Source organism: Gavialis gangeticus, unplaced genomic scaffold (genome assembly GCF_001723915.1).
Source record: "Gavialis gangeticus isolate Ggan-Ray unplaced genomic scaffold, GavGan_comp1, whole genome shotgun sequence".
Taxonomy (NCBI): domain Eukaryota; kingdom Metazoa; phylum Chordata; order Crocodylia; family Gavialidae; genus Gavialis; species Gavialis gangeticus.
The window spans coordinates 86353353-86367412 of record NW_017729033.1 but is presented as its reverse complement, the minus strand read 5'-3'; positions in this window follow the sequence as shown (position 1 = coordinate 86367412).

Below are 14060 nucleotides of genomic sequence, written 5' to 3'. Positions count from 1 at the left end.
CAGAGTGACCTGTGAGCACGGGTGAGTGACGAGGCCCAGTGGGGGCATAGTGGTACGGTGAGGGCCCAGGAGTGAAATAGGCCTACAATCGTACAAATCGCTCAGTCGATGCTCAGGTGATATACCCAACAGACTGTACCGGAGCTGACCGAGGGGAGGCAAGAAGAGCTAAGCCCAAATCTGGGTGAGGCTGGGTGGCATGAGTGTGGCCCCTGAGACAAGGCAGTATAAAAGAGGCTGGATGAGAACCAGTGGAGTGAGTGGGACCCTGGTGAGAGAGGCGTAGTGTGCGAGTAGCCCTCCGGGGCTATAGAAAAGAGCTACAACTGTGCGCCCAGTTTGCTACAGCCAGAGGCTGGAGAAGTAACATCAGAGAAACATCTGTGAGGTATGGGACCCATGTAGGGGCAGTTGGAGTGGGTATTAGGCCCTTATCAGCAGGGTGAGTAATGGGCAGCCTCCAGCCTTTGTAACAACTCTAATATTTTTCCATCAAGGCATGGCAGGAAAGCGAAGCAGGTGGTTAACCTAGGAGCAGGACAGCCAGTGAAGACCTGATGAGGAGGCCATCCTGTTACAACTACCTACATAGTTTAACACTCTGAGTTATAACAAGATCCAGTGTCTGGAAGTTGAAGATGGACAGTGTCACAGAGCGGGGTGCTAGGCGTGGCCATGATCTCCCCTAGCGCCCCCTTACTGTGCCAAGTTCTTCTCAAAGCATCCTCGAATCTTTCCCGCCACGTCTTGGTCTTAAATATATTAAAGGGAGACTGCCTTTCATTCTCTTGGTCACGATTCTCCTGCTATCCCTTGTCTAGTTTCTATAATGGGGGGTTCTGTGCACCCCAGCCTTATGGGCTATGCGTGGCTCCAAGCATCCCTTTACCATGACCCAAGCCTTGCAGATGTACCGGACGTTGTTCGGTCTTAGCCGCAGCCCTTGCCTCTCTCTGTGGCCTCTGGCGCTCGGGCTCTCCACAGCCTTGTCTCTCACCTTGTCCCACAGGCACTCGGGCTCTCTGCAGCCTTGTCTCTCACCGTGCCCCACAGGCACTCATCAAATCACTGCCCCCTTTGCCTGGGGCTGGGGTCAGTGCACCCCATAATGCTGTGCCCTCTCTGGCGCTGGGGTCCCCACGCTACTGTGGATCCCCTATGGGGCCTCCTCCAAACCCTAGTAGTCTCACCCAAACCACTGGTCATAAACAGTAAACACAAAACTCAAGCGCCTAGGTTATAATGTAAATTTCTGCCAGTCGGCTACATCACTCAAGCCACCCCCAAGGGTGCTCCATCCTTTACCCATACCAACTGCTCATGTATCTTGTCCAGTTCTCTTCTCTTGCTCTGGCAGAGGTCCTACCCCTTTGGCTGCCAGCAGGGATCTGCCTGCCTGGCCTCAGCCTGAGAGTTAAATAGGAGCCAGGCCCTGCCCCCTCTGGTCAGCTGACGCCCACTGGTTACCCTGGCAACCAGCAGCTGGGCTTCTTACTTACTGGTCTACAAGTAGCAGGCACCTCAGTGCCCTGCTACACACTCCTCCCTTAAGATTCCAACTCACCGGGCCGAGTCTTCATTCTCATCTGCCACATACCTTTTGTCTTCATTCTTTCAGGTTTTGACTCTTCTTCTTTGACCATTCAAATGTGCAGGGGCGGAAGTTTTAAGGCGCCTCCTACCCGCCTTTTACCCAAGGTGCACCATGTGGGATTTTATGGGATTTGCCCTGCCATGGGCAGTCCCTCCACACTAGCCAACCTTGGTAAGTTACACTCTCCACTGGTCAAGCTCCAGCCTACCTTTCGGGGTTCTTTCTCCCTCTCACTTCTGGCCCTTCTATGTTCCATCCCTGTGCACCCGGGTCTCTTTCTCTGGGCAACTTTTGGGATCTCTTGCCTGTCAACAACTCCCTGGAGAACCTGAAGGCTTCCCCAGATCTCCCACTGTCTACTCAGTGCTTTCTGGGCATACTCTTCTCTCCAAAACTCTACCTTCCCCCTGCCGGTATGTCTTCCTCCCGACCCTTTATAAGTCTTTACATAGGCTACACCTCCCACTTTCTTTTCAATGAGTTTCCTCAACATCCATCACCAGATCTGTCTAGGGATGTTATTTACATAAACCTGTGGTCTTTTCGCAGGCTCTTGCCCCTCTGTTGGTTGTTGTTCTCCCCTCCTCATCTCGTGTACTGTGGCCCTATCTTCTTCTCTGGCCTGAATTGATCCCCTTTTTGCAAAGTGTGTCTTTGACCTGTTTTGCCCTAGGCCCCGAACTGTCTGTGTACAGTCCTGGTAGATTGAGCGGGAGGTCTCGCTCCTTGGGTAGTCTGTTTACCCTTCCCTGTTGTCTCTACATCTGTCAGGCCTACTTCCCCTGGCTGCCACCGACTTGGCACTGCAACTCCTCCCTTGGCTTGTAGTCTGAATAGTTCTCCCAGCTGATGTCTTAGCTGGCTCATCTCATTTGCATGATGCTCCACCCATTGGTCCCATCTCTTACTCCAGCATTCCAGGAGGGCTGGCAGGACCTCTTCTTGTAGGGCTGTAGGCTTCGCCTCTACCAATCCCTTCTCTGGATTGCTTGTCTCCAGGTGCCCTGGTTTGGCCTCCTCTCTTGGATCCTCTGGGCCTCAGCATCCAGGGAACGTCACTTGCTCTGGAGGTTTCTGGCCTCCTAGCTGTGTGGTTGTCCCCGATGAGCCTTCTTGTGTTGTTCCTGGAAGCTCTGCCCTCCTGGTCGGTGGCTACTCCCCATCCGGACCTGTTTGTCACCGTGGGTGTTCGTTCTCCTGCGTCGCCAACCCCACTCTCGCCTGCCACAACTTGTTGTTTCCCCAGTGGGCGGGGCTAGTTCACGGGTCCCTCGGTGGCCCAGGCTTGGCCCACCGGTTGCACACAGGGCTCCGCCATCCCTACACCCTGGCCTCACGCCACCTATGGGCTCCTCTTCCCCGTGCCTGCTCCGTGCTGCTTCTGCAGGTTTCTAACACGTCCTTTGTACTCGATCCCACAATCCATGGGATACTCCCACCTCAATGTTGGCCCCTTCACCGTAACCTGCACCAGTGCCTCAGTTGCATCATCTATACACCCTGCTCCACAAGCCCTTCACCCGGTGAGACACTCCCCACTTGGAGTTACTGATGATCTAACTGTCTCGCTGACCCTCCACCAGATCCCTCTTAACCTGAAAGGGGCGGGGAAGGGATTCCCCTTAGCTGCTCTCTGGCTGCCCTGCTCCTGTTCCTTTAACCGACGTCCGCTGATCTTGGCGGTGATCCCGCCCCGATCTCCCTCCAGCCAGGTGGTCCGCGATCCTTCGCCCCTCTTCGGTGTGGCTCGCTCCCCACCGTCCCAGAACTTACTTCGGGGTCCTCAGAATCCTCCTGGGTCATCCCAATCTTTAGTAGCTCACCTGAACCACCATTCCTGGGTCGATCTGCCAGCGTCCCTGTCGTTGGGCTCCTCGTAGGGGTCACTGCTCCCTCTGGCACTCCAGCTTGGCGATGCTCGTCCCAGAGATCCCACACTGTCGCTGGCCCTAACCATCGTTTGATCCCTGAACTATCTGCTGCCGCTGGAGTGGCGGCCGCCATTTTTAAATCCCCCAGCCAGTATCCGATGCTGCTGTCAGCTGCTGGCTGCAGCTGTACGAAGATGCGGGTAACGAGCTGCGCGGGTTCTCCCTCTGGCTCCGTGTCTCTCCTGTCCTGGGCTTCAGGTAAGTATCCCTTGTTACCTTGGGCCCTGGGACAGCGGTCGTTAGTTGCGCCTCCACTTCCCTCAGGGACCCATTCACTACTTCCATCTCCTGATGCTGCTCTAGGCATTCAGACTTAACCATAATAACACATTCTGCTAGTTGGGCTCCCAGTGTCTCCAGCCTCTCTCGTATCACGTCTGTGAACTTCACCGCTTGAGCCTTCTGTCCTACTTCTGCCTGTGTTGCTATACTTGGTACCTCTGGCACCTCCAACTCCCCAGGATCTTGGCCTTTTGTAGGCATCTGACCGCTTGCTGCCCATAGCATTTTATTTTCTGCCTCCAATGCCTGAATCTGTTGCCTTAAGGTTTGCATATGAAGCTGAGACTTCTCCCTCTCTGCGTTAGTCACTGCCTTTTTAGCCAAGCTGTCTTCTGAGAGAGTTTTAAGGAGCTGTGCCTGTTCTTCAAGGTGTCTTTTTCCACCTCCCCACTCTGTAATTGGGACCATAACCCATCATTCTCTCTTGCCCTGGCCTCTAACTCCCTTTCAAGGGACAGGTTTTGATTGTGCAGTGCCTCATAGTTTGCCACGTAAACTTTTACCTTTTCTATCTCCTGCGCGATCACCTTGCCATTTTCTTTGGTTTGGGCATGGCTTTCAAGCAGTTTGTCCAGCAGCTCTTGTACTAGGTGTTCTGCATATATACACTTCTGCTGCCAGTCCTCCAACTCATCTTGCAACCCCTCTATTCGGTCCTCCTGGCTGCGGACTTCTTTCTGTAGGATGCCTATTAGGCTTCTTGACACCTCCAACTTCTGCAGCATCTCCTTCTGTTTCCTTGCCTGGGTTGTGCAGGCTTCAGAGGACCTTATCGACCGTGCTTTCATCTCACTCTGCATCTTCTGCAGCTTCTCTTCCCTCTCCCGGCTCTTCTGGGCTTCGTTTGTGATAAACTGTTCTAGTGCGCGAGTTCTCTCAGCTTCCGCCGCTATCAAGAGCCTGATTTCTTTGGAGCCTCCTTCCTTTTTCCCTGCTTGTACCCACTGTTCTAACCCTGCGGCCTTTGCCTCCACTTGTTCTTTCTGAGCCTTTGCTGCTTCTAATTCCCACTCTAGCCGGTCCGTCCTCTCCTCCAACTCATCCACCTGCAATAGGCAGGCAAAATTCTCCTGTCTCAGGCCCTCTATGTCCTCTGCCTCTGCCATAGCTAGCCTGGTCTTACTCCCTTACTAGTTGAGCCCTAAAGCTTCCCCCCCAGAACAGTCTCTGGGGTGGTGGCTTCCTACTCTGCCCCTCCTTCTGGTCTGCCACTGCCTTCCTATTGCTCTCTCTCAGTTCCTGTTTTAGCCCATAGGTTCATCTCCCTAATTAGGGACACAGGGTTCCTCCCTGAGCACAGCCTTACTTTCCCAGCCAATGCACCAATTTGTCATGAAGTGGAGTCCTAGGGGTGGCTGTGATCTCCCCTAGTGCCCCCTTACCATGCCAAGTTCTCCTCAAACTATCCTCGAATCTCTCCTGCCATGTCTTGTTCTTAAATATATTAAAAGGGAGGCTGCCTTTCGTTCTCTTCGTTGTGGTTCTCCTGCTATCCCTTGTCTAGTTTCTATAATGGGGGGTGCCGTGCACCCTGGCTTTATGGGTTATGCGTGGCTCCAACCACCCCTTTACCATGCCCCAAGCCTCACAGACGTACCGGACGTTGTTTGGTCTTAGCCGCAGCCCTTGTCTCTCTCACCGCACCCCTCTGGCGCTCATCAATTGCTGCCCCCTTTGCCTGGGGCTTCTCACACTGCCCCCTTTGTCTGGGGTTGGGGTCAGTGCACCCCATAATGCTTTGCCCTCTCTGGCGCTGGGGTTCCCACGCTACCGTGCATCTCCCGTGAGGCCTCCTCCAACCCGAAATAGCCTCACCCAAGCTACCGGTCATAAATAGTAAACACAGAAGTCAAGCCCCTAGGTTATAATGTAAATTTCTGCCAGTTGGCTACAACATCACTCAAGCCACCCCCAAGGGTGCTCCATCGTTTACCCATACCAACTGCTTGTGCATCTTGTCCAGTTCTCTTCTCTTGCTCTGGCAGAGGTCCTACCCCTTTGGCTGCCAGCAGGGATCTGCCTGCCTGGCCTCAGCCTGAGAGTTAAATAGGAGCCAGACCCTGCCCCCTCTGGTCAGCTGACTCCCACCGGTTACCCTGGTAACCAGCAGCTGGGCTCCTTACTTACTGCTCCACAAGTAGCAGGCACCTCAGTGCCCTGCTACAGACAGCTTAAGGCCAAAACTAAAACAAACCATTTTAATTGTGAGGCTAATTAACCACAGGCACACTTTGCCAAGCAGGGCTGTGGAGTTGGTAGCAATTTTTAAATTAAGATTTAGGAATTTTCTAAAAGATATGCTTTACTCTAAAGAAGAATTAATTCAAGATAGTCATATGACTTGTGCAGAACCCTTCTAACCTTATAATCTATAAATCTTTGATTCATTTCACTTTTAACATACAAACATATATATGCAAGTTCGAATATTTTCTCTGAGATAAACTCTAAGCCATTAAGCAGATTACCAGACAAAGGCATCACAGAGCATTTCTGTTTACTTTAAGCCTTCTTTGCCTGTCTTAAAGCCACTCACTAAATTTGCCTGGTGCAAAATATGACACATCCAACTACTTGTTTGAGGAGGAATCTTGGAAGAAGCATGCAACACATTGATTCTGTAATCTAAACTGGCTTCCAGTTCACTTCTGATTACATTTTAAAGGGCTGGTTAAAGTTGATAAATTGGCCAGGTCCTCTCATTGGTTAGTGAGAGATCACCTTTCTTTGTGTGTAGTAACACCATTGACCTAAGCTGAAATTCTTGAACCTGTATCTTAGTACTTTTAACTGGGGACTCACGGTAAAGTCACTGAAGAACTCAGATATTTGGTTTACTATTAAGCTTTCACCATTAGTCTCGTGGTCTCATAATTAAGCTTTTTACCAGGAAACAAAACATTGATTGGTTAATAATCAAGCTACTAGCTACATTAAGTTAAATATTATAAGGAGGGTTGTTTGTTGCTCTTGGCTGGTTGGCTGGTTGGCTGGTTTTTGTAAGCGTCTTTATGGCTTTGCATCGTTCCTCATGGAGAAACACCGAAACAGTTTGCTGGTGCCTCCTCTGAGGGCACAGGAATCCCACTGAAGTGAGTGTATAAGTAATATAGGAGTCCCAAAAAGGTAAACACCCTTATTTTTAACTTACCCTATCTTTATTATACAGTAGAGGAGGGTGGGTCTGAGGCAGACAATCCTAGTATTTTTAGGATTTTTTTTAAGTCTGGCCGCTTTTCTGCACAGTGATTTGACTGACAAAACTACTTTGCTAGTTCTCCGATTTACATTTTTTTCTACAGGTTGCAAAACCTCAAGCTATATTTCTGAGTGTCTCTTAGCAAATATTGCATGTTAAACTGTATTTCAATCTCTGTGCTGATGCATTTGAATTAATTATCTTAATTAAGTGCTAATTTAAATGCTAATACAGTATTTTCTAGAGCATCTGATATCTTGACATTCTAAAACAGTGCAGTTGTTGTCTAAAATGCTGGCAGTAAGTGAATTCCACATGTAGCAGAGTGCAAAAAGGATAACTGTGTGGGAGGAGGCCTCTTTCACCCTGTATTTAAAAAAAAAAAAGAGAGAGAAAGTACAGTAGATGGGATACAGTCTTATAATGATTTTGCTGGCATAGAAGTACACCATGATATAACATTACCTGAGAATAGTCTTTGAATATATTGGTCACTGTTGTCCTCATAATGACACCAGAACACTGGAAGTTTGAAGACTGCTCATTACTGGCAGGCCCTTTTATTATTTTTTTTTAAATGTGAACTGCTGTAATAGCCTTGTTACAAGGAGAAGGCGTTTGAACAAAAGGGCGATGAAAGCTAAAAGAAAGTAGTGGCAAGTATTGGTTCCATTCAGTCAGAAGAAAAAGCTGGACCCCTGCTTCCATGGCATGCTGTCAAGAAGAGGTTTATTAGCTTGCTTGGTGATGAGTTTTGCTTCGCATCTGACACTGCCCTGGAGAGAGAGATGGGAACTGCGAGTTTGCAAGGAGCTGGAAATGAACATCAGCTGCAGAGTATAGATCCAAACATTCAAGGTGGTTCAAGTTTGGGGTCATTTTACAAAGACAGTTTGAAGCAATGCCAGATCCCAATTGAACTTACCGAAAACTGAAAGAGATTTCAGTTTTGTGTTCTTTTTTCTTTAGAATGGACTCGTTCATCTTCTAGGGTTTTTACTACAACAATGTGCAAACAGCTGCTGCCCCAGTAGGAAACAATAGAGAACCTCTGGCAATTATTTGATAACGTGGGCCTGCTTATACCAGATATCTGCAGACACCAAATAACCTTTAGAGGTGCCCAAGAAGGAGTTACCATAAGGTGAAAGTGGGTGGGGGTTTCTGTGTATCAGCTGCTCCCTGATAATAACTGGTGGTGTGGCTCTTAGCTCACAGTAAAGGACATGTAAAATGCAGTAATATAGCCCTCTCCCTGGAGAAGGAAATGACTGAAGGTTAACTTTCATCTACCAGGGCACGTAACTACGAACATGGATGGTTTCTAGTTCCTGCAAAGAAGCTGACATGCAAAGATTTCCTGCCTCTTCTTTACCTCCGGGCAATTAGTTCATGAGCTTCTGAGCTGGAGAAATCTCTCTCAAAGAATAACAACAAAGATAACAACAAGAGCAATGTAGGCTGTAGGGGCAGGAAAGTCTTCCTTTTTCTTTTGTGTTTGTACAGTGCCTTGCATTAGAGATCCTGGTCCGTGGGCAACTGGTGCTGCCTTAGTCAGGGAGGGCATGTGCCCCATCAGCGACTGCAGGGTGGTGGTGCGGGGGGAACCGATTGCGCCAGCTGGGAAGTGGCTGTGACACTCCCACTCCCCAGCCAGTGCTCACAGGGGAGGCACAGTTCTCCCGCCTGCCCCCCCATCTGTCACTTGAGCAGGAAGCATGGCCTGTCAAGGGGTGCACCAGAGCTCTCAGGGGCGCACATGCACCCCCATGCATCCCCTACGTGTTGCCACTGTCCTGGTCCATGACTAGGGTCCCTAGGTGTTACAATATTACAAATAATACGCCATATTCTTCTCTGAGACTGAGTGAACTGTCATTGCAATGTCACAACTGCACCCTCTCAGAGCAGCACGGATAATTACTAATGTATAACTGGGGTGGGACAAGTGGCATGTGTGAGCATGTATAATTTTAAAATGTTGCTTAAATTTTAAAAATGTCGATAACTCACTATCAGCTTTCCCCTAGGTCATCAGTTACCTCATTCTTAGAGTTAACCACATTTTCCACAGATGCTTCTGTCCATCTGTATACATACCTCAATATAAATGACCTTTTTAACAGGGATTCAGATCATGTACATATGTGCACGACATATCTTACAGACATGCTAGCCTTTACCGCTAGGCCACTTCAGGAAACGCTCCATGCTTACACCCTTGTGCTCAGTATCACACACAACTAGATTCTTGTGTAAGACCAAAGCATTTGCAAGAAGTCATACATTTGTCTCTGTACCTGTTTGTATGAAAGCTCTTCACTTTATACTGGACTAATAACACAGATTATTATGCATTCACGAAGAAAATGCATGAACCATACAGATGCTTTAAATGATGTTGTATTTATAGGAAAGGTTCAAAGTTTCAATACCTATATGCTGTGACACCACCCGCTATAATTTACTTGTGCTCTTTGCAGCTAATCAGCTTCTTCATTTGGGGACTTCATTTTTTTTTCATAAACTGCAGTTTCCCAGACCAGGGAGGAATCAGTCTGAATGTATAGACTGAAAAATGCCTGTACAGTGGGTAACTAGAATAAAATTCAGTCAGACTTTGAACACACAGGCCATGTCCACGCAAAAATGGACGTTTGGTTCCCTGGGGACAACTAACGTCAGCACACCTTGTGCCACTGCTAGCTGTCCCTGGAGAACGCCTGTGCCATGTGCCCTCTGACACAAGGCAAGTTACCAGGCCCCAGCAGCCATAGCTGGGGTCCTGGGGGCCTCCTGGGGCTGCAGCAGTGGCAATCCTGCTGCTCGGAGCCTGGCTGGCAGCTGGAGCATGGCTCTGGCCAGTTTTGAGCAGTACACGCCGCTCCTGCATGCACCACTGCACCTTTTTTTTTTGCACACGTTCTTTTGACCCCTGAGTATCCAGGGGTCAGTCCCCTCCCCACTGTGCTGCTCCCTTGCAGCGTTGAGAACAGCTGAATGTGCAGTATGTGTTTTGGCAGACGTGTCTGTGGCGCCACATACTACATGGCCATGCTCATCTGGATGTGGGCATTAAAGGGAGACTTTAAAAGTAACAAACACAGATTAGCTTGGATGTTAAGAAAAAGTAGTTCTGTTTATCTGAGATCAATTGTTACTTTTTCACTCTTCTGGTTTTGGTCCATGTCTATAAATCAGTGACAGGTACAGCTCTGAGATCTTCATATCAAAAAGCCCACATGCCCCCCATGTGTCAATAAGCTACCTCAGAGCCCTGCCAATTTTGAACCATAGACAAATGACACGGAAAGGCACCTGTTTAACAGGGAACTTTAATATCTCTGAATATAGAGAGTTTAAAATACATGTCATAAAAACCCATGGAAAACAAATCCCAAGAATACAAACACAAATCCCCAAAGTCTAGATAATCCAGAAGAGATACGAGGTGTTTTTTTTAACTCACTCTAGTTTATGACAGAGGCCACCCTTTGTACATTTTACTACCTTGGTTTTGTCTCTTCTCTCTGTTGTGTTTGTCACAAATTCACCCCAAAGCCAAGCTGTTTTGGGGTTCACTGCATGGCATACACAGATATTCTCCTAAATTAATTCTATTGCTGTGGTGTTTAGTATCTATTTGTAACTAGTATGAAGTTGGGGTCAGTTTTGTCATTTTCTGTTTGCAGTATAATATCTGATATAAATATACTTTTCGAGTGTAATGTAACTGGAAGATAATCAAGTGAAGTATTTAGCATTTCTGCCTGTAATAGGGAAAATAGACTCTCTGATAGAAAAGCAAACTGAGGGAAATAGCCCTTTAGCCAGAAAGGCTCCAAGTACTTCAAGCAGATGGAAATTTCAAAAAGATTTTGGTGATTCAAGAGCAATTAGAATGATGCTGTGGGGTGAGGGGCAGGTTGGAAGTCATTTAGAAAGTTGCCTATGGGATATGCTTTATCTTTGGATGGCTATGGGATATGCTTTATCTATGCTTTATCTTGGTTGGCTGATTTTGGGAAGGCTGATCTCTAAAAACACACTAGCAGGACTCTAAGGAGAGCTAGGGTATAACCAGATGAGAAAGTAAGAAACTTTTCTTGTCTCTTCTGTTTCCAAACCTGTGATCAGTTTTGCTTCTATAATTCTTTTCTCCTATAATACATTCTCCTATACAATACATTCTTTTACTGTTTTGTCTCCTTACTGACTACAGTGGAAGGAGTGATTTCCAGGTGAGCGACAGTCCATTTAAGAATAAAGATAGTTCCTTTCTACAGCAAGGGGGACCTATACTTTCTTGTACAACCCAAAGGGAAGGCTGTCTAGGGCTGGCAAAGATTCCCTGACTGCAGCTGTGGATTTCATTTTAAGGCCAGCAGAGCTGAGGATTGCTGGAGTAAGAAGTTATCAAAGGGCAACCTCAGTGTGTTTCTTGGGGCAATGAGCAGCACAGTGTGGAGAAACTCAGGCTTCTGGAGGTCTCTCACAAATAGTTTTGTTACAGCTTTTGTCCCTTCCAACAGATAACAAGAAGAGGTACCATATTTACTCAAATGCAAGATGAGATTCCCCCTTCCCCCTGCCATCAGCATGGGGAAAAAAATCCCTCATCTTATATTTGCACAGCAGCAATGGCCATCACCCTGGGACAGGAGTATTGCTATCGGAGCCTTTCTAAGAGTGACTCTGCCCTCCTGTTATGGGACAACCCCCTGCTTACTCACCTGCCATGCCTTGACCTTAACTGATTAATCAATCAATGTAATAAACGGGAGGCTGCCCATTTTATGTGCCCCGGTGCCAGGGGGCACTACCTGCGGCTCCTTCTTCTCCCCTACACCGCAGCCCAAGCCTCGCAGATGGTACTGATGTGGTTTGACCTGGGCCCTGTTATGCCTTGGCCCTCTCCTTTATTTCTGGGGCTCCTCACTGCCCCCCCTCTCACTCTGGGGCTCCTCACTGCCCCCTGTTGCTCTGGGGCTCCTCACTGCCCCCTCTCGCTCTGGGGCTGGGGTCGATGCCCCCCAAAACGCTGTGCCCTCTCTGGCACTGGGGGCCCCATGCTACCGTGGAACTTCTATGAGGCCTCCTCCAACCCCTAATAGCCTCACCCAGTCCTCCGGTCAAAACAGTAAACAGAAGAACACAAAGCCCCTGGGCTACAACATAAAAGCTAGACCATCCAGTCAAACAAGATTCAATCCCTACCAGAGAGAGAGCACCCCAACCCCAGCAGCAACCAGGGGATGTTCCCACCATCAGAGTTCTCCCCTTCATCTGTACTAGCTGAGTTCCTCCTCCCTCGGCCGCTGGAGTGGAACTGCCCTCCTGGCCTAGTGCCTGGGCTTAAGAAGGGCTAAGCCCTGCCCCTTCCTTTCAGCTGGTTTCACTGGTTGCCCTAGCAACCAGCACCTGCGCAGCCCTGGTGACTGGCAGCTAAGCCTCCCCCTTCCCGCCACTAGGGGTCTCTCCCAAGCCATTTCTGCTTTCAGGCTCAGGGCACTCGAGTGCTCTGTGACATGCCCCAATAAAACACAGTATCTGTCTTTAAACTGATGCTAGAAGTAGCATGTGCTCAGTCATGGGAACCAACTATGAAGTTGACTGAATATAGGTCATGCAGAACATGACCATAAAATACCTGGCCTACATTGCACAAACACCCTGATGGGAAACTTTTTTTTTTTCTGGCCCTCTAAAAAAAATGAGCAGTTGCTCCCCAGGAGAGAACAAGCACCAGGCCTGTAGGAACTGCAATATCAGACCAGCACTTGGAGAGGCCAGAGCAAGGTCCAACACCCTCCCTGGTGCCAACAATTCTGTTTTTTTTTAACAAATATTATGTAAAGCACACTTAATGTGTGTACCATATAGTACCATCTCCTGCACTAATGACAGGTTTATTCTGGTGACACTCAGAAAGCAGCCGACCCTTTCCCACATCCTTTTTCCATATGTATGCTCCCAAACCCACTTCCCACTGTCTCTTCTTCCTCACACCTCTCCCTTGGGCACCTTGGTAAGCTTATCAAGCCCCATCTGTGTTGTACTTCTCTCACATAGGCAGTAGCACAGCCTTAAATGCTGCCAGTTTTCCAGCAAAGGACAGGGTCTTTCTGAACCATAACCAAACTATTTGCCATAGTCTTGCAATCACCTTTTCCCATGCTGTATTACTTTCCCCTTCAGTGTCCATCAGGATCCCTAGCACTCTGATTTTTCTCTCTCTCTCTCTCTCATCTGAAGGCCCAACTTCTCCAAGTCCCTCCAGTTCCCCACTCCCATTATGGTGCTTTGCAATCAATTTAGTTTGGATCCTGTTGCTTTCCCATACTCTGATGTATACTTTAACAAACTTTCCATGAAAAGTCTATCTCTACTAAATTTATATCATCCATGTATAGAATGCATTTTACCGCACACACTCCTGGTATCTTTACTTCGTTTATGACCTTGTCTTGCCTTATGCTTTATGCTAATAGTTCCATGCCACACACAAAGAGTGGTGGTGACAGGGGGAACACTTATGTCACCCCTGTATGGATTTTAAAGGTCCCACTCATGTGTCCATTAATTTGGACTTGACTGTCTGCTTCTCTATTCAACATATAAATTTCTTTGGGAACCCCATTTTTCCTAGCATCTCAAATACAGTAAAAGCCACATGATCCAGCACCTTACAATCAGGCATGCTTTATTTACCAGCATGCTAGCTTGTAAAGTAAAAGCAAAACCAGAATTGCCCATCAGTGTTGGATAACAAAGTGGGTGTAAGATAACAAAGCTTTTGCTGCATGTAATTCTCCAAACGTATATTGCATATAATATACATGTAAGTCATTTTACATATAATTCTCTAAATGTATGTATGTAATTATATTACAAATACTTCTCTAAATGTATATTACACATAATATACATTTAGAGAAAGTATATGACCCACCCCGTCATATGCTTTCTCTAAATCTAGGTTTGCTATAACTGTGTTTGTTTTCCTTTTGTGGATGTGGAACAATGTATCTCTGATTACTCTGATAGCTTTGGA